Source organism: Myotis nattereri (genome assembly GCF_964212035.1).
Source record: "Myotis nattereri genome assembly, chromosome: 7".
Classification (NCBI taxonomy): Eukaryota; Metazoa; Chordata; class Mammalia; order Chiroptera; family Vespertilionidae; genus Myotis; species Myotis nattereri.
The window spans coordinates 27,061,559-27,082,036 of record NC_138082.1 but is presented as its reverse complement, the minus strand read 5'-3'; the positions used below and the strand labels follow the sequence as shown (position 1 = coordinate 27,082,036).

The 20,478-nt window shown below is 37.8% G+C and overlaps 1 protein-coding gene across 1 annotated transcript in view; it reads right to left on the bottom strand.

Moving 5' to 3' along the window:
* NYAP2 (neuronal tyrosine-phosphorylated phosphoinositide-3-kinase adaptor 2) overlaps nt 1-20,478 on the bottom strand; it is a gene marked incomplete at its 3' end in the record, with an annotated part of 213,149 nt that overhangs the window by 47,064 nt on the left and 145,607 nt on the right. The window lies entirely within an intron of this gene.

Below are 20,478 nucleotides of genomic sequence, written 5' to 3'. Positions count from 1 at the left end.
CCCTGAGCTCATTTTGAATATCTTAAAGTGTTCTTTATACTCACTGTCTTTACTGTCTCATCTTTTTTTACTCCACTGCTCACTGTGACATGATTCATTCCAGCCACACTACTAAACTGCACTTGCTAATATCGCCTTGACCTTTGAGTAGGCAGATTTAGAAGACACTTTAAAGCCATTTGAAAACTCCTTGATACTCTCTAATTTACATCTTCAATTCTCTTAGCTTCCTGATGGCCCATCTTCCTGTGTTGTGTTCTATGTTTCACACCATTTCTGTGTCATCCATAACTTGTCTTCCACTATGCATCCCTTATATGATGGTTGTCCCCATGGTACTAGCTTACCACTGTTTCCTTCATTCTATCTTGTTGTTATTTTTATCCTCCAGGATTCAACTAGCAATTGTCTGGTTGTTAGTGATTTCTAAATATCTTATCATAAGCCTGGACCATTCTCTGGAGCTTTAGACTAAAAACTTCCTGCTGGATAAGTGCCCATGGAAAACCTAAGTTCGGCATTTCATACACTGACTGGCACCATTTTTTACTAAACTATTAGGTCCTGTTGTCCAGCCAACCATCCAGCTTGAAGCTCGCTCTCCTTTTCTCTAATTGCTATTCCCCAAATCCATCATTCAGCTGATTCTACACATTTTATTTCTGAATATCATGCTCTCTTTTCTGTTCCACTTTGTATCATGTCTACTTCAATTTCTATGGTTCAAGCTTGATCATTGCCCTTGAGCTATTGCTTTGACTCCTTAAAATATAAACTCCAAATTGCCAATGTGATCTGTTTAAATTAAAAATATTATCAAGTGTTATTTCAGGGAATGGTTGTGATAGTCATTCTGTAATGCATGTACAGAAGTATTTAAAAATACATGTAATAAAGATGGTTTTAAGAGTGCTGTTACCTTGCTACTATGAGAAAAATGTTATTTCAGGGAATAGCATTTTATAAAAGACATAGAGAAGTGTTTGAAAAGAAAAACAACCCCAAAAATGCAAATCTACTCATAATGTACCCCTGACCAAAATCCTCCCAGAAGATTCTTGCTACCCACAGAATTATGTTGAAACTCTTTGGTATGACTCAAAAGATTCTCCACCATCTCTCTCTTTCCTTCCTTTCTAAGTTTATCACTTTCCCACAAACAGTGTATTCAAAAAACAACACTAAGTATGTTGTAATGTCTTCTCCATCCCAGCTCTAGCAAAAATAATGCTGGTTTTTTTTTTTAAATGCCCTTATATCCTGTCTTTATTCAGTTAACTCTCCACAGTCCTGGTTACTCAATTTAAGTACTGTCTAAGCCTTCCCCACCCATATGCCACCCTGTGCTGGGGTATCATTTTTCTATGTATTTGCTCTTATCAAAAGGCCCTGTGTTCTTTAAAAGCAGGGTCTGATTTTTTTTTTCATTTGGTACCTCCAGCACCCCTAGCATATTGGTCCACAGGCATTTAATGAATTAATTAATTTAGTAGGTTTCTCAACTCCTCCAGCATCTTTCCGATGTGTGTAGGAAATACAACATTCCTAATGGAACAAGAGAATCAAGCGAGTGTTATAAGTGTATTAAAGTGTCACAGAGCTGGTTGCAGTTTCAAAATATGATTATCTAACAGTCACAAATTGTAAAATTTACTATATTTAAAGTTTCATTCCAATAAAGGATCTTTGAGAAAGACTGAAGTGAAAAAAAATTCACAGAAATGATTCAGAGGATCAGAATTTTGTTTCTTTCTGTGTAGGTTCAAATGCCCATGAACTTTCAGCTATGGGATAGAAATGTCACACTCTGTTTCCCTATTATCTGTCTGTATGGCAGAGCTGCTTACATGGTTTACCAACCCAAGACCATGGCCGGGGCTACAAAGCCGGGCATCTGGGTAAGGAACCAAGATGCCCGGCTTTGCAGCCCTGGCCATGGTCTTGGGTTGGTAAACCATGTCACTGAACACTCAGTTTCTCCTTTTGGAGTCTCATATTTCTTATCTAAAAACTAGAGGCCCAGTGCACAAAATTTGTGCACAGGTAGAGTCCCTAGGCCTGCCCAGTGATCAGGGCCAATCTGTGCGGTTAGCGGCTGGACAATGGGGGACCCCCACTGGCACCCACCTTGGCTAGCCTGGGGCCTGCAAACTGTAGGCAGCTCCTGCATTGAGCATCTAACCCCTGGTGGTCAGTGTACATCATAGTGACTGGTAGTTCTGCCGGTCATTCCACCATTTGGTCGATTTGCATATTAGGCTTTTATTATATAGGATGGAGATAATACCAGCTCTGCCTAACTTTATACTTTATTTAGAAGGATCTAATGATATTCTACATTTTAAGATATTTTCAAAATAAAGTGCCATACACAGTTAAAAGCAATATTGAATTTAAATAAATTATAGCCATTTGTCTTTTATGAATTTTTAAAATCTTTCTACATTTAGACTAGATGGTCACTGGGAGACTGAATATACACATGGAAAACTGCCAGTAACATATGAAAATGGAGCTCTAAGCTATTATCTGGAGTAGTAGTGCAGGAAGCCAACCTGCTATCTACAAGTCAGGCTATCTCCCTAGCAACCAAGTCAGGAAGCCATACTGTGTAACAATTGGCCCAAAACAGCCAGGATTTTGGACCGAGTTTCCAATGAAGAGCCAAACAGAGAAAGTCAAATATATACCCAAAATTAATCACATAGGATGCCTTGCTTTCAGTTAGCCTGCCTACAGCTTCCCCAGGCCAACAGTCTCCAACTGGGGCATATCTGAAACTCTCTTTTTCCCACTATAAAGATTTCTCACTCTTTTCCCTGCCTTTGAGTGCCTGCCAAGTGTAAGTGCTGGTGGCTGACTGCCTTGGTATCACAAGCTGTGAATAAATAGCCTTTACCTATGCTCATTTTTTGGTCTTTATTTACCCCCACATTGTTATAGTCTCTTCCAACTCCAAGATGCTATACAGCTGTGTAAGCACATGCCATGAGTATCATTCTATGAGCTAGAACAGGGGTCCTCAAACTATGGCCCACGGGCCACATGCAAATACAAATATTGTATTTGTTCCCGTTTTGTTTTTTTACTTCAAAATAAGATATATGCAGTGTGCAGAGGAATTTGCTCATAGTTTTTTTTAAACTATAGTCCGGCCCTCCAACGGTCTGAGGGACAGTGAACTGGCCCCCTGTTTAAAAAGTTTGAGGACCCCTGAGCTAGAACTTAAACCAGGAGGGTCATCTCATAGCAACAACCTCAGAAAAAGTCTGGTCTTTAAATGTACCTGTATATAAGCCTATGTCCCAGTAACACTGAAATCAAATTTAAGTCAAAATATTTTTAAAGTAATGCATTGCAGCATAACAATTACAGCAAAACAATTTAACCAGAACTTGCTTTTCGGTGCCCTCAGTCAACTGAAATAAAACAAGTATCATAAAGGAACATCTTAGATTATTTCCAAGCTGTTTATTCACAATTTCAAAGAAAAATGTACTCTGGTTTCCAAATGTCACAGTCTCAAAGCCTAATGTTTCACCTCACCATCTCCATTGGGATGCTTAATTTTTTACTGACTTCTATATTTGTTTCCACTATCATTAATAAATATTTCCCATTTTACACACACACACACACACACACACACACACACACACAGTCTTCTATCACTGGACTTAAAACTAATCAAACTAAAAAAATACCCAAACATTGGGTCCAATATTGTATTTACAGATTAGGACAATTTTTTTTGTGTGTGTGTTAATCCTCACCCTAGGATATTTTTCCACTGAATTTTAGAAAGAGTGGAAAGGAGAGGGAGAAACAGAGAGAAACATCCATGTGGGCTGGGGAACCTGCAACCAAGGCACGTGCCCTTGACTGGAATCAGGATCCCTTGGTCTGCAGGCCTATGCTCTATCCACTGAGCCAAACCAGCTATGGCTAGGACAACATTTTAAATACAAAAGGCTGAGAATGTGTCTCAAGACACCTCCATCAACATCAGCTTCTTTGTTTTCATTCAAATTACTGGCATATACATACCAGGGAGGTGCACTTAGGTCAGGGGTGGGCAAACTTTTTGACTCGAGGGCCACAATGGGTTCTTAAACTGGACCGGAGGGCCGGAACAAAAGCATGGATGGAGTGTTTGTGTGAACTAATATAAATTCAAAGTAAACATCATTACATAAAAGGGTAAGGTTTTTTTTCCCAATAGTTTTATTCATTTCAAACGGGCCGGATCCGGCCCGCGGGCCGTAGTTTGCCCACGACTGACTTAGGTCTCAAACCTCAACTAAGTAAAATCCCAACACAGCTATGGAAACAAAATGGAGTCTTTCCTTTTTCCTCTTTCTTTGTTCTTAAGTCCCAGAGGTTGAATTTTGGTAGGCATATTTAGAACAAAAAGATCAAAGAAATCATGCTACTCAGACTTATACCTTACCATCTGCCTCCTAAATAGAAGGACAAACTGAAAAATCTGTAAGAAAGTCATTAATGTATTTGTTGAGCACTTGATTTGAGAATGAATCTGGTTTCCTATATATTTAGGTACAGCTTTCTACATTATGCATTTTTCTAATTAAAATAAATAAGAAAATCTTCAAAATAACTGTTGAAAAGATACAAATGGAAAGTGGACAAATAGTCTAAGAAATATATACAATAAAACATATTGACAGCTCAAAGACATCTATTCAGAGGAATAAGGACATATTTATCCATGTCCATCTATTTCAATGTTTTCTTAAAGCCTGTTAGAAAAAAATTTGTTTTAGTAACATAAACCTTCCTGGACAAGATCAATCTTAGGTTCTGTGGTAGAGTTTTGTGTGAAATCTAAGTTATTTTCACAGTGACAGCCCCAGTGTGTAGCACAGGGCCAACTACACAGATTGAGCTCTTTCTCTGCTCATCAATGGATGACTGAATGTTGCCTATTCATCTAAAACCTGATTCTCACATTGAAGATGGATCTTGAATTGAAATCTTGCTGTGAAAAATGCATGCATTATTGTATTACATTTGTCAATAAGCTTGTGTGTTCTGCACTTTATTGTCTTAAACTTTTCACAGTGTTTAAGTTTAAAAACCATAAATAAAAATAAGAGACCAGGAACAATCTTTTCATGACCGAAATATTCTCCCCAGGATGCCAATCTATCACACCTCATGCTGCTAACTCTGAAGTTCCTTCTCAAAATTTTCCCATTTTCTGCCTCTTTTTTCTGTCTGTCTCTGGGTCTACATTTGTCTCTCCATCTTCTAACTCATTCCTCTCACTCTCTTTTCCTGCCCTGGACCCTGGGCCACTATAACTACTTGGCTCCCTGGTCTGATAGCTTTCATCATCAGGCCTGACCCACATCTGATACTGAGATTTCCCAGAATCTTTAATCCACTCTTCCTCATCAACATTCACTCCCTCAACAATGAAATCGTAGTGAGGATTCTTAAAAATCTCCACAACCTAAAGATCCCTCCCAAGCTCTACAGACAAAGAAAATAAAATAGCATATATGGACCTTTACTTAGGTCTCTCTGGGAAACTCCAATATGTTAAAACTGGCAGCATTATCCTTTTCCCAAAGTTCTTTTTTTGGCTGGAAAGGTCATGTGATTGCTGATTTATATGTCTGTTCTTGCCATGTGACTGTAAGGTTCTTAAGACTAAAGACTCAATATCTAATAGAGTCCACAGTGAGAACAGACTGGGTGAATGAACTCATGAATTCCTGATCTGGAAAAGTTAAAGTTAGCTCATTATCTTTCTCTCTTGGACCTAACCATACTTTTGGCCCTGATACACAGGCTTTCTTCCCACCTCTCCAATCTCACAGCACATGGGCCATGGCATGAACCAATAACCCTCACTGACAAACATGAATTCACTACTATAACCAGCATTATTTCCTTTGTTAACCCAGAATGTTTCTAATTAACTTGCTAATGATAGGGCAGAAAACAAAATATTCCCTGAAGAAAATAAGTATTATTTGGAAATATGACCAGTAACACCATTTTTATAGAGGAACATAAGATCCTATTTTTTTTTTTCATTTTTTTGCACTAAATGTTTAAAAGGATTAATTTGTCATATTATTTAATTGTTTCTTTAACATCTAGATGATTCAGATAATTTAGACAAGAGGATTTTATATCTGTGGTTTGCAACTGCTATTGTTTTTGAAATTTAACTCTCTCACAATAGGGATCCCTTGGTTACAAAATATGGGCTCTAATTGTGCCTGGCAATACAGATATCAAAGCTCATGTTGCTGATGAGTATTTGAACTTCCTGTGGAAACAATGAATGCTCCTGAATTGTCCTTTCTTATTGGCATAATCAGCAGGATAAAAGTCCTATTCCAACTGCTGAGCAATGAAAATAATGAAAGGTGATCAAGGTGGATTAATTGGGCAGAAAAGACAATACATTTGAAGTGCTGAAGAAGGCACTGAACTAAATTGCATTATCAGATGGGTATTAGATTCAGTCATCACATTTTAGAGCTGAAAGGGAGCTAGGAAGCCCACAATAGCAACGTGAAAAGCAAGGTGTGTGTATATGTCTTTGCTGAGATGGTGTCCTGACTTTGGGAGGATAGCTCCAGGGAGAGAGGAGTTCCCACCTTGTGGGAAAGCTTGGCCAACTATGAACATCTTTAATTGCTAGAAACCTCTTATACAGAGCTCCAGTCAGCCGCCCTCCAGGAACCACCATTTGCTGGTTGTTGGTATGGTAGTCCTGTTTCTGCAGCAACTCAGAACTAGTCTTTCTATTTTTAAGTAAACGCCCTTTAGAATCCACAGCGGGGGGAGACTGTCTCTCCTTAGCCAAGTCTTCTTCCGAATACAGATGTAGAACTTTCATTTTCCCGGTCACCCTGGCCCAGACACTAATTGAATGTCATGGTGTCTTTTCAAACTATACTGTCTGGAGCTGATCGTAGCCAGACAACCTACAAGTCCAGGTGAACACTAGAGTCCTCTCCCGTATGTCTATTATTCCATCTCCTGAGTCTCCAGGGAAAATAGGGCAAAGTCTCCATGTTTCCACCGTGAAAGGGCACCAGGGAGCAGAGGCAATTTTTAGTTGTTGTTTTTTTTTTTAATTATTGCTTCTCTCTCATATGAACTCTGTCATTTGGGTCAGTTATGTCAATTCCAACATCTAAGGGATGCCTTCTCTATATAAATAGAGAAAGAATAATAGCTCAGGCATTTGAAAAGTTCATGATCTTAAATAAAATTGGAAATCAAGTCCATGTTTATGTTCAGAAGGCACATAGGGTAAATCCCTGGTTTTAATAATTAGATGTGGCACAATATTTAATAAGATAACAAAATAGATGAGGCACATTGAAGTATAACAGAATATGCAAAGAATCCTAATAATTTTACAGGTATAAAAAAGTTCAGATTCTATACACAACTTGCTCAAGGTTACACAAATGGCAATTAGTAAAGCTCTGATAAAAAGACAGGTTTCTTGGCCAAGCATAGCATGTGCCTCTCACCATAAGTCAGTGGAACTTCCTACTTATATTCAACAGTTCTTTTTTGTGGTTGTAAGAAATAACACTCATTCATAGTCATGGAATAATAATTAGAATTCCAAAGACCATGTTTGGTCTTTAAAGACTCTCTATTAAATGCCCAGATATTTTAATTATTCCCTCCTTTTCATCAAGATGTGTGAGGATTGTAGAGATACAGCCAAATGATCTTTACCTAAACAACCTTCACTGAAGTCATCAGGCATAGCTCCACTGTTGACCTGTTCTAATAACATGCTCTTGAAGAAATTCTAGTACTTCAGGGAAAAGAAACAATTTGCTCAGAGAATATGATTTACATTTTCATTTTTTCTTATAATGCAGAAACCAAGAGGACTGTGGACAGAGACTAGACAGAGGCTGACCAAATCTGTTTGTCCTCTCTGGGCACCTTGTTAACCCATACTTCCCAGCATTCCTGGCAGTTAAAGGCAGTCATAAAACTGAGGTCTGGCTGTGAGAATGCGGGGGAAAAGGGTGTATAGCCTCTGCATCCTCCTCCTGCTTGCTGGGATTTTTTGAGGTTTCAGGTGCTGGAAGAGTCGCCAGGTAGAAACTTCCCAATAACTGTGGGGAGAATTACCCATCCTCCACTAAACGCCCTAATGGATTGTCACATGACAGTAACATAGGTCATGGCCTATGGCATAAAGCAGCGGTTCTCAACCTGTGGGTCGCGAACAATGAAAGTACATCCTGATATCAGATATTTACATTACAATTCATAACAGTAGCAAAGTTACAATTCTGAAGTAGCAAGGAAAATAATTTTATGGTTGGGGGTCACCACAACATGAGGAACTGTATTAAAGGGTCACAGCAGTAGGAAGGTTGAGAACCACTGAAAGTCATAGTATGTTAATCCACTGAGGTTTTGGAGTTGTTTGGTATAGTAGTTGGACCCTCAGATTTTTACACATATCATTTCTCTTCCCCCCCCCCCCCCCGTAAAATAGTCTAAATATAAAATCCTTGAGTTTCTAATGACGACAATATTTTTATTGGCATAGGGACAGAAAAATAAAGAGCAGAGAGATTAATTAAATTGCCAAATAGAGTATAAGAATTCAGCAAGCAATGCTTCTCTCTTAACTCTAGTTGTAATAAAAATACTTTACAAAACTGATGAATACATCTTTACTGATTATTTAATAAATATATTAAATCCTATGGCTTCAATAAGTATGTGCTTAATATGGGAGTGGATGAGCCTCTGAAGTGGTCATTCAAACAGCTGATATACTTTACTATTCAGTTCAATGAAGACAATGAAATCCATTTTTTCCCCAAATACTATTCTTCTAAAATAATAGCAAAGAAGAAATCCCAAGAAATAATTAAAAAATAAGACTAAAACTTTTTCACAAAGAAAATGTTGATGATTTATTTAAAATTAAAAAAAAATTTAGATATAAATTAGATATATTTGGGGGAAAATTCAAAATAAAATACTTTCCAGAAATATCAAAACAGCAGAGCATTCTGGGATGGGGTTGAGGTGATCTGGGGTTCCTTCTTAGATCAGTTCAATAAAACATCTCTTCCTGAGCCTTAGTTTTCTCAGATAAAATTATAAATTTGAAATAAATTATTTCTAAGCATCCTCCGAATGCTAAAATGTAATACCTCTACAATACAAAGTTTGGACAGAAGGAAAATAGATCAATAACATTGTTATGTCTATTTGAATCTATACTTCCACTGTAAATTTCAGAATAAATACCTTCAAAAGAGGGGTGGAGAGGAACAATGGTTTAGGCTGCATAATAAATTTAGCCTGTCTGGAAGGAAGGCTTTATATTAGGAAAGAATAGGACCAGAATTTACATTAAAAAGGAGAGACAAATTAAGGAAGGTTTTAAGTGACAAGCTACAGCATTTGTATTTGTTTTTGAGGAGCAGGCATGGTGAGGTCATCAGTATTAAAGGAAGATTCTCCTAGGAAAAAAATGTGTAAAAAAGGCCAGGAGGAAGATGTCTGAGGAGTTATCCCAGGTCAAATGCTCATGATTAGCACCATCTTGAAATCCACGAAAGTCCAGATAACACCATCTCCACATTATGATGTCATCAGCTTCTTAAACATCCTTTTCAATGGGGTCTGCTGACATAGACACAAAGATTTGGAAATACAAAATATTTTGAGGCATATTTTTTATAAACAACTAGAGGCCTTGTGCACAAATTCATGCATGGTGGGGTCTGGCCAGCCCACTCCAATCGTGGCAGATTGGGCCGGGCCTGCCTCGGGGAGGGGCCTTGAGCAGTTGGCCGGCTGGTCCTGTTCCCTGGTTAAACTCCCTGTCGAACTCTTGGTGAAAGGGACAACTTGAATATAAGCCTTTTAATATATAGGATTTCTAGTGTTTGTATCCAATACAGATGAACTTGAGACTATTTACCAGATGAAGATAACTTTCTGACATTCAAAATCTATCCTCTGTTCAATGATGAGATAATTATTATTTTTAAATTATTAACCAGCCTCTTGTCTGCTCTTAACCCTATGTCAAGATGTAGAGAAATACTAAGCAAGGTTATATTGCAAATTCATTAAATAACTACCCTGAACTCATAGTAAATTCTCTGCATGTTAAAAAATAGAATATAATTATGGCAAATGTCCTTATTGTTCAACAATCCTTTTTACTTCAAAATAGTGCATAAAAAATGCAAATGTGTCCCCATAATATACCACATTAAATATTTATGCCCACAGCTCTCCTCAGCCCCTATAATGCCAATGGCTGTCTTTCAGTTTTCTTTCTTATTTAGGACCTGACATTACTGAAGCTTATCTATTCTCTCTACATCAAATTCTTCACATATTTGATAGAGAAACTGCTGATAAAAATCTCTGAGGGGGGACAAATAGAATTCTAAAATACTTTACACACAGAGTTTTAAGGTTATAAAACCTTTATAACCTGGGCCAGGCACACATTTGACTTAGGATGCTTTAAGATATCTGCATCTTTTGACAAACGCCAAAATTATATGCCAATAGTTATAGAAGACCTGACAATGGAATCCCATTCTTAAGTAGGACACCAGGTAGCAAATTACAATACTAATAAAGCCAACAATCTAAAAAAGAATCTTCCTAAAGAAAGGAGGCCATAGGGACTCACACATATGTGATTTTTATATTTTCCGTCCTCCCTACAGCCCCAGTCATAGTAATGCTGCAATGAGACCAGCATAGCACAAAGACCTCTGGATTTAATTGTTGGGGAAACTTGACCCTGGTAATGGTTCTGCCATCATCTGGGTGACATTGGGTATGTTTTTTTTTTTTTTACTTTCTGTGCTTCTTTGTACTCATCTCTCTAATAAGGGACTTAGACCACCACATCTCTAAGATGCCTTCTGGATTTTAAAGTCTGTATATAAAAAACAAACAAACACAAGAAGGGGCTAAATCTTAAAATCAAATACTTAGTTCCCCCAGTTGAAAGTAAAATGGGATTCATGTGCACCTAAATAGCTACATTACAGAAATGATATTTGGTCAAAATGTCCAAACACAGCCCTAATTGGTTTGGCTCAGTGGATAGAGTGTCAGCCTGGGGACTGAAGGGTCCCGGGTTCGTTTCTGGTCAAGGGCATGTACCTTGGTTGAGGGCACATCCCCAGTAGGGGGTGTGCAGGAGGCAGCTGATCGATGTTTCTCTCTCATTGATGTTTCTGACTCTCTGTCTCTCTCCCTTCCTCTCCGTAAAAAATCAATAAAATATATTTTTTTAAAAATGTCCAAACACAGAAGCCTGATATTCCTAAAACTACAACCCTATCCTGTTTTAAGGAGATTTTCAAACTAATTATTGATACCATAGGACAGAAGAGGGGTAGTTTTACATACAAAATATCCTTAGGCAGCCAACAGCATGAACACAAAATATCCTTAGGCAGCCAACAGCATGAACACAGCCAAAATACAGAAGAAAAGATGCCAAGTTCAAGGAGGAGCAACAATGATATAAGGAGAATAAAGAAACCAATCTAAAAAATTGAGTTGCCCTTTTGTGAGATATGCAAGGGAATTTGGCTTCACAAGCAGAATCACTGCTTACTAAGGCCACTGGGAGAAAGTAACCAATTATCTATCAGATGCAAAAAATTAATATTAGCTTTCTCTTTTCTGGTGAAAAAAAGTGGAATTCTATCTATACCTCTAAACATTTCTGTTTTTACCTATTTTTTAAGGGGTGATGTCAGAATAACCCTTTGAACAATAGGAGAGAAAGAATGACTAGAAGATCAAAGCAATATTCTGTTACTAGCCCTTTTATAAATTGAGAAGACTTTGTAATGCAGGACATTTTTACATATCCTCAAGACTGAGTTAATGTGCATAGGAAATTACTATTAGACATTTGGGATCAAAATTGAAGTTCCTGTTGCATGGCATATTGCCACATTTTTATAGAAATGGCTTAGATGCTGTTTGAGGACATAAAACCGTGCTAATAATGCAGTGCATGGATTCATACCAGCAATTTAGCAAGCAAGTGCTGAGGGTTCACACTTCTGAGTGCTGTGATCTGGGAAGTCCCAGCCACAGCATGTACAGTGTAAACAGAGCTGTCTTAGGGGTAGTGAGACCCTGGGTACCAGTGCAGACTTAGCCCCTAATTAGCAATGAGGCCTTGGGCAAATCGCTTTCCCCTTCTGAGCCTTCATTTGTTTATCTTTAAATGAAGCATCTGGGATCAAGGATCCTCAAGTTTAAGATTTTACTGATAAATAGCAGAATAGGTTTCATACTAGAGTTTCTCAGTCCGAAATGCTTATTAGAAACAATTGGGGAGCCTTCAAACAGCACCCACGTCAGGGCCACAATATTACTGAACTGAAGGTGAGGCCTTTACTAGTACACCTGTGGTTTCAAAAGGCTCCCACAAGTTTTAAAATAAAGATAGGGTTCAGATCCACTTTTCTATTCTTAATGAAACATTTTTAATAGCATTTAATATACTACTCATTATTCTTTTTGTAGACTGGCTTTATTTCCATGGTTTTTCCTATTTTAGCTGAAAGCATCTTAATAATCCTTTCTTAAGAGAAAGAAAAAAGAGTAAAATAAAATAAAAACTAATCTATCTTTTTACTTATTAGAATTCCTTGAAAAAAATTTTATTGTTGAAGAAAAATGTTTGACTACATCAAATTTTAAAATGACCTTCATAAATGAGAAAAGATTGAACTGCCAAAGCTAAGGAACACACACAGCAACCATTGAGTGGGTGGGTGAAAATTTGTTGTTGAATTTTGATTCTTTTACATGGCTTCCTCAGCAAGGCTGCCTTAAAAATGACAAGGAAACTAACCATTTACGAACTATAACCAATTTTTAATAATAATTAGAAGATAAAAAGTCATTGATCTAAAATTAAAAAAATCATACTTCTCGATATTGTCTGTTTTCTGTGTCTATGAGGTTTTTTAAAGGTCATAGTTCCCTCTTTTAATTTTTGAAGGAATGACAAGCTTTCCAACTAGTAGGTGGGAGCTGTGTGGGTAGTTGAATATATGCACAGGTGCAATCAACTTTAATTAAAACTCAAATCATTTTAACAGGCAGATGGAAAAAATGCTTTAATCTTCTTTAAAAGCATCAGAGACATTCAGGCACTAAAAATATTAATGCATAGGAAGAAAAATATAATTTCCATTCTTCCTAAAAGATTTAATTCTTAAAATACATTCATAAATGTTTCTGAAGCAAATACTGAATGCTAAGAAAAATAATTCCTTCATCATGAAGGGTAATAAGAACATTTCATTTCAATCAAAGTAAATGCAAACTTAGATGCTATAATTACAGTTACTAATAGCTGTATTTGGTGGCTGGTGAAAGAAGTCATAGCTATTATGGCTTTATAAGAAAAGCAGAGCAGGAATATTAAGCCTTCGGGGAAAATATACTGATGGCTACAGAACTGAATATATACAGTACTACATTTCTATTTTTTTAATATTTTTAAATTGATTTTAGAGAGGAAGGGAGAGGGAGAAAGAGATAGAAACATCAATGATGAGAGAGAATCATTGATCGGCTGCCTCCTGCACACCCCCCACTGGGGATCGAGCCCACAACCTAGGCATGTGCCCTTGGCCAGAATTGAACCTGGGACCCTTCAGTCCGTGCAGGCCAATGCTCTTATCCACTGAGCCAAACCAACCAGGGTAGTACTACATTTCTTGATTATTTTAATTCTCCAATTCTCTAGAGAAATATAGTTAGAGAAATAAAAGATGTCCAGGACTCATTGTTGGCCAATCTGAAAATTTTTATAGCATTCTTTGGGAAAATATACGTATAAATTTGAAGGAAAAAAATAAGAGTTGTTAAGGTAAAGTCTCCAATGAGTGATATTTTATTTTTCTCCCCCAAATGGTATTTTAAAAGGTTAGTCAAGAAGGTTAAGTAAAGCTATAGGTAAAATCAATAGAAATATATTTAAATGTTGATATTTAGAGGGGACTTAGGAGAACTAGAACTTGCTTCAGATTGTGCTATTACATAACATTACTTTTTGCTCAAGTAATTGAAGCTCTTTGGATTTCACTTTGTAAATATGGAGTTAAACAGTACTATTTCTAAGGTGTAGCAAATATTTATTGACCTCCTACTATGAGATTCATGGTCTTAGAACAGAAAGTAGGGAGCCAATGACCTTATCCTCCACTTTTTTTTTTTTTTTGAGCCAAGGAAGGTAAGATACAAGAGTTCTTCTCTTAGAATTTTAATGTGGCAACATAATTCACTTCTCCATCTCTTCTTCTTCCTCTTTCTCCCTCCCTTCCTTCTTTTGTTATCATGTTTTTTCGGCTTTCTGTCCCCTTATTTCAACTCCTGTCATTCTTTTTTTCTTCATGGTCTTTTATATATATACACATACAAAATGCATGTATGAACTGTATAATCATAAAGTGGCTCAGGAATAAAGGTATTTCTTTTTCTTTTTTTTTTTTACAAGTTAAGTGAAAACAAAACCAGGGCCTGAATTAGATGTTATTTCTTATTTCTGACATTACTGAGACTTTTTATTACTGTGATACCTTGTTCATAACTTATCTGGTAGCAGACTTTGTGGCCAAATCAATCTGAATGATGAATCAGGCCACAGAGAATTACAAAATCCATTGTTTTGCATTAGGCTCATGGATTAAAGAATAGGAAGAAAAGCAGAAAAAAATAAAAATAAATAGGTGGAGGATGAAGAGAGAGAAGTACTGTATGTAAACAAGATTTGTAAGATGAAGCTATGATTATGTCTCAAACAAAAAAAGCAATCATCTTCTAAGAGTCTCTGAACCCAGGCCACTGGAGTGAATTCGGGATGCCCAGGCATTGTAAGCTTCAGAATGTAAGACAGTGTTGTGACACAGTGTAGCAGGGCCGGAATGGCAAGGTATAGAGGCAAGGGAGCAAGAGAAACAGAACACCTTGCTAAAATGCTCAGTTCTAAATCTGCTCGTCTTCTTTACTACTCACTAGTGTATCTTTGTAATAATACTGCTGACTGCCAAGTCTGCCCTCAGCAGGTACTCTCTCTATTAATAAGTGTACCTCACATCTTCATTTGAATTCTTGACTGGCATTTCAAAATAAAGATTCTGGCCTCTGGGATAGTACCTGGCATTATTTCATAGGTATTTTATCAACATCCAATGAGTGACTAAAAGACTGAATGTGTGCATATACGTAGTTAAAATACGTATGTATCCGTAACATTACAAAGGATAAAATGAGTGGAAATAAACTTAACCAAGGACATGTGTACACTGAACAGCACTTCTCTTAATTTTACAGGCTCACCCACTCTAGCATCGTACCCGAGAATTTAACATAAGGCTGACCCTCCTCTTCCATCAGGTACACATGGCCCCCTGTGTGGCTGCACGTGACCACCTGCAGGGAACTTGCTTGCTCTTTAATAGGAGCCCCTCACCAGATGGGGACCCTGCATGCTCTTCCCAGCCCTGAGGACTCCTCTGTCTCCCTGGTTTTGTGTTCCTATTTCATGCCCTACAATTCAGGTACCGGACATACAGGTCTTTAGAAAACTTTGCCAAATATATGTTCTTACTTTCAAAAACCTTGAAACACAGGTGTCTGAAAACCTTATTCTGACGGATTCCGTTTTGTAGGTTGTATTGGAATGCAAGTGGATGCCTTTTCGGCCTTTCTTTTCCTTCCTCGGCTCCAGACCTAGGGGTGTCTGTTAATTGGAAGCCACTACAAATGCAGCTGACACATGAGCTCACAAACCCCAGGGGCACAAAATTCAGGTATGAGTTCCCTCATCAGGCTCCATAGCCTTCAAGGTCTTCTCTATTCTTAGGACTTTTAAAATTCATAAAGACAGAATGCGGAGGCCCAGGGAAACACACATTTTGCACCAACATAGATTAGGAGCCAACCTTAAATGCCAGCTGCTTGTGTGCCTTTGTAAGTCTCCCATTGATTTCACAGGGAAGTAGGTCAGGCTGCTTTTAACAGGAGAAGCCTCCGTGCTGCAGGTTTCACTTAACTATGAGGGGGGAATATTAAAAATTGATGTGCAAGGCAAACCTCTGCTTGATTAGCATCTGGGTAAAGACTTTACTAGGAAAGCCATGGAAGTTCATAACAAATGAGCAAATTGACAATGAAGTATTTCAACAGCTATTTCTGTGCCTGTAGCCTTCCATTTATGAGAAATATTATGAACGTTCACTTCATGCCTTTCTTACTTAGCTAATCTGTATGTAGGGGGTTAGTATGCTTTCTATATCTCTGGTTGCACACATGTTTTTATACAACATTTCAGCCTTGTTGTTTTCTGATGTTGAATTTTTCAAATGCTAACTTTAATATTCTTTATCATTATGACTAACCACTTTAGAAGGAAAGGAGATTTAATTGGAATCTGCTTAGAAGCAACACTTTACACATCACCCTTTTAACCACTCTCTGTCTACATATTAAGTATTTTTTTATAGTAGGTCCTTTGGGTCGTCCTGGTTTCCACCTTATTCATTGGTTAATACCTCTACCTTTATGGAAGCAAAGCCTTTATTTAAAAATAAATCACTTGTACTAAAAAAATAGTCATTATATTTGAAAATCACAGTGCCAACCCAGTTACATAGAATTTTTTTTTTTTTTGCTGATAAATCACCATATTCTCATCTTGTCCACCCTTTTTTACAATGAAGGCGGCCTCTCTGTTCTCAGAGCTATACTTTATAGGGAAAGGCAGCTGTGCTCCATCAGGTGCGATGTCCCTCCTCCTTCAAGGCTTGTGTATCATCCAGCAACATTAAAACAGTCTGCCTCCTGTGGGAATGGAGAAGGCTTACATTCTCACCAGTGCTTTGTGCTCCTCACGCCACATATCGGATGATCCACTTAAGATGTCAGATCCTTTACCCAAGCCTAACTGAAGAGAGTTGCGTAGACAGCGTGGAATCTGAAAATTTAATTCGTATCTGACCTTCCTTCATTTTAAATAAGCTATTCATTCATTCCACAGATATCAAACACTCAATCACCCCTTAGAATGGCAATTTACATTTTACAAGGTTTTTTTCTATACACAGTTTTTCTCTAATGTTTTGCATAAATCCTTTGAGGCAAGTCTGGAAATAAAGCAAGTGAGACTTGGAGACTGTGTCTTGGCTTAAAAGCTGTTTGGAGGCAAATGCGTCTTTGGACCCAAGGACCTCTGACTTCCAAGTCTTTTTCCATATTGTTATCTCCAGTGACTCCCCAATCTACCATCCATTACAATGAGACTGTTTTTTAAGCTGGTCAAGCAAAGGACTTTTTAAAATCAAATGAATAGAAATGATGATACATTTTTATTCTCCTTATCATCTTATGAAAATTAAACAGCAGAAGGGCCATACACAATACCATGCACAATCTAGCTGCTGGTGTTTCTATATCTAACTTAGTATTGGTTCCAGAATCATGGAGTGAAAATCTATGCCATGCAATTTTTCATGGACCTTATTTTATTTATTTCATAAAATATTTAGATTAGATTATGAATACTTGCTTTCATTTTTCCTTGCTAAGTGATGTCTGGTTTCTCCAATCAGTAACAAGACTGATTTCCCTACTGATTATTTTACATGAAAACTAGAGGCCTAGTGCATGAAATTCATGCATGGGGGCAGTGTGTGTCCCTCAACCTGGCCTGTACCCTCTCCAATCTGGGACTCCTCGGGAGATGTCCAACTGCCAGTTTCCGGCAGTTGGAAATCCCTCTTACAACCCGGGACCACTGGCTCCTAACCTCTCGCCTGCCTGCCTGCCTGCCTGATTGCCCCTAACCGCTTCTGCCTGCCAGCCTGATCACCCCCTAACCATTCCCCTGACAGCCTGATTTACGCCTACCTACTCCCCTGCTGGCCTGATCACCCCCAATTGCCCTCCCCTGCCACAACCCGCCTCCTCCGCCAGGACTGGCCTCCTCTGCACCGTGCAGAGCCGCGGAACCCCCAGGCCTCACTGTGTGGAGCGGCCACTAAGCCCCACCTCCGCTGTGCACGTGGCCATCTTGTGGTGACCATCTTGTGACGACGTTGTGCAAGGGCATCGCTCAAGGGCGTGACACCACCTAGGCTATTATTATATTGGATTATCTAAACCCAGGTTCTTCATTGATATTGCTTAGAGCAGTTGATTCTGAAACATCTAACTAGTGTTGATTTTGGTATCCTGTCCACAACTTAGATTATTTTCAATATTTGGAATTGTGGTAGTTCTATTAGACTTTGCTATTTAAAAATGTTAGCTTTGCCTAAATTAATAAATCCACAAGTATAAATTATGCAAAACACAATCATAGGAGACTATGGACACTTAAAATATATATAGTCTTTGCTCCCCAAAACTTGCCATTTAATTGTGGAGGTTAGATACACACTCATCCATTTTAGTCAAACAGTTCTTGAGCGTTCAAGGAATACACATTAAGTGGACTTTGTGCCAGAGAATGTGCACATTGCTGCAATAAAAAGACTGAATATTGTGTGCTGACAATTTAGCTGGGGAGGCAAACATTTAAATACTATCACAGCCCTATATCAGTGGTATAGCTAGAAGAGTATACCACTGCTCCTCAAAAAGCAAGCAGAAGCGACAGAGCCCCCAAAGGATTACTAATGAAGATGCCATATTGCACAAAATCAAGAGAAATGTCCTCAGATAGAGTAACCAACAATGTTAGACATTCTGTGACATTTAAGAGAACCAAGAGTGGGAAGAGACCAGGGCCAGAGACAAATTAGGAATCCCTGGGTGACTTTGAAGTGAGCAGAAGAGTAAGCTGGGTTGTAAGAAATTAAGGATGGAGTAAGAGACAAGAAATGAAGGCAGCAAGTCCAGAATATTCACCTCAGTGGTTTAGCCATAAAAGGGAAGTGGAAAATCATGGTTGGGTGTAGAATCTGCTTTTGCTGAAACATCATGGGCAATTTTATTACAGTTTATGTTAAATGGTAATTTATATAACTTGGTTTACAAGCCAAAGTGCATTCTGCAGGCTTAAAGTAAGATCATCAATCAACCAAAGAAGGACTGCTGTGAGGCAATCTGTTTTAATTTTTTAGGTTTGATATTTCTCTTAGACCAAATTAACAAAAGCTCATCACTTTGACATATCTCTTTTGTCATTAATCCTTGGTAAGGGGTTAATAACTAATCAATGGAAGAATGGAACTAGATTGTAAATATAAAGGCAACTTTGATATTCAGAATGTGATGACTTAAAGAGAGCAATCCTTCACTTCGGCGCTGATCATTTTGTTAGAAGCTGCTGACATCTCAATCTTTTCCCAGCCTTCAATTTCTTGGGAACCTAGGGTTTTTATTTGTGTCTTAAGAACAAAATCACATTAAAATCACCATCCATAGTATTATGGTTGGATATAGGGCTGGACAACACATGAATGCCCCATTCTCTACTTGCTGATTCTTTCTATCTATTGTTTTCTATTTTTCTTTCTTCATTTAATCATATCATTTCACATCTATAACAAGGGAATTGATACAAATAGAAAGAAAAATGCTATTTTATTTAATGTAACTGAAAGTTGACCAGAAGAAAATGTTGGAGGAAGTTTTCCTTCTATCATCAATTGTCCAAAAATATTACAGACTTCTGGATTTAATTTTTTCCCTTTAAGTTCAGCAGTTCTGGGTATACCCAGCTAGACAAAATATGCTGTTTCAAAATCCATGTTACTAACACTCTCTCCTCCCCTCTTAGATTCTCCTAAGTATTTTCACTCCTTTCATTTGGGAATAGCAATGGCCCAGATTCTCCAGTTGATTGGTTAGTCTACCAGGAGTGAAACACTTAATTAACCTAGCTCCCATCAGCTAACAACAATAATGAGTTTGCTTCAACCGAGAAACACCATGCACCACTTCAGACACTTCATTAAATCTGGAATTGCTACCCATTTATTGAGTTCTGAAAAAAGAATATTTTTAGAGTAAAAAAAAAAGTATTTTCAAATGTTTTATAACTTAAACCCATTTTTACCCGGAGCACATGCATTTAAGATCACCAGTCACATAATAGCTCCCTGGATTTACGCAGGGCCTTTCCACCAAAGAGGCTAAATGACTTAGTTGAGTGTGTTTTTCAGTCTCTTTGCTAATTGAGTTCTGTGGTGAATAATGTCACTCAGATTGAAATTCCTTCCTTAAAATGTTGGTTTCTATTATTTTCTTTTTTTAAATACATTTTTATTGATTTCAGAGAGGAAAGGAAAGGGAGAGATAGAAACATCAGTGATGAGAGAGAATCTTTGATCAGCTGCCTCCTGCACACCCCCTACTGGGGATTGAACCTACAACCCTGGCTTGTGCCCTGACTGAGAATCAAACCATGACCTCCTGTTTCCT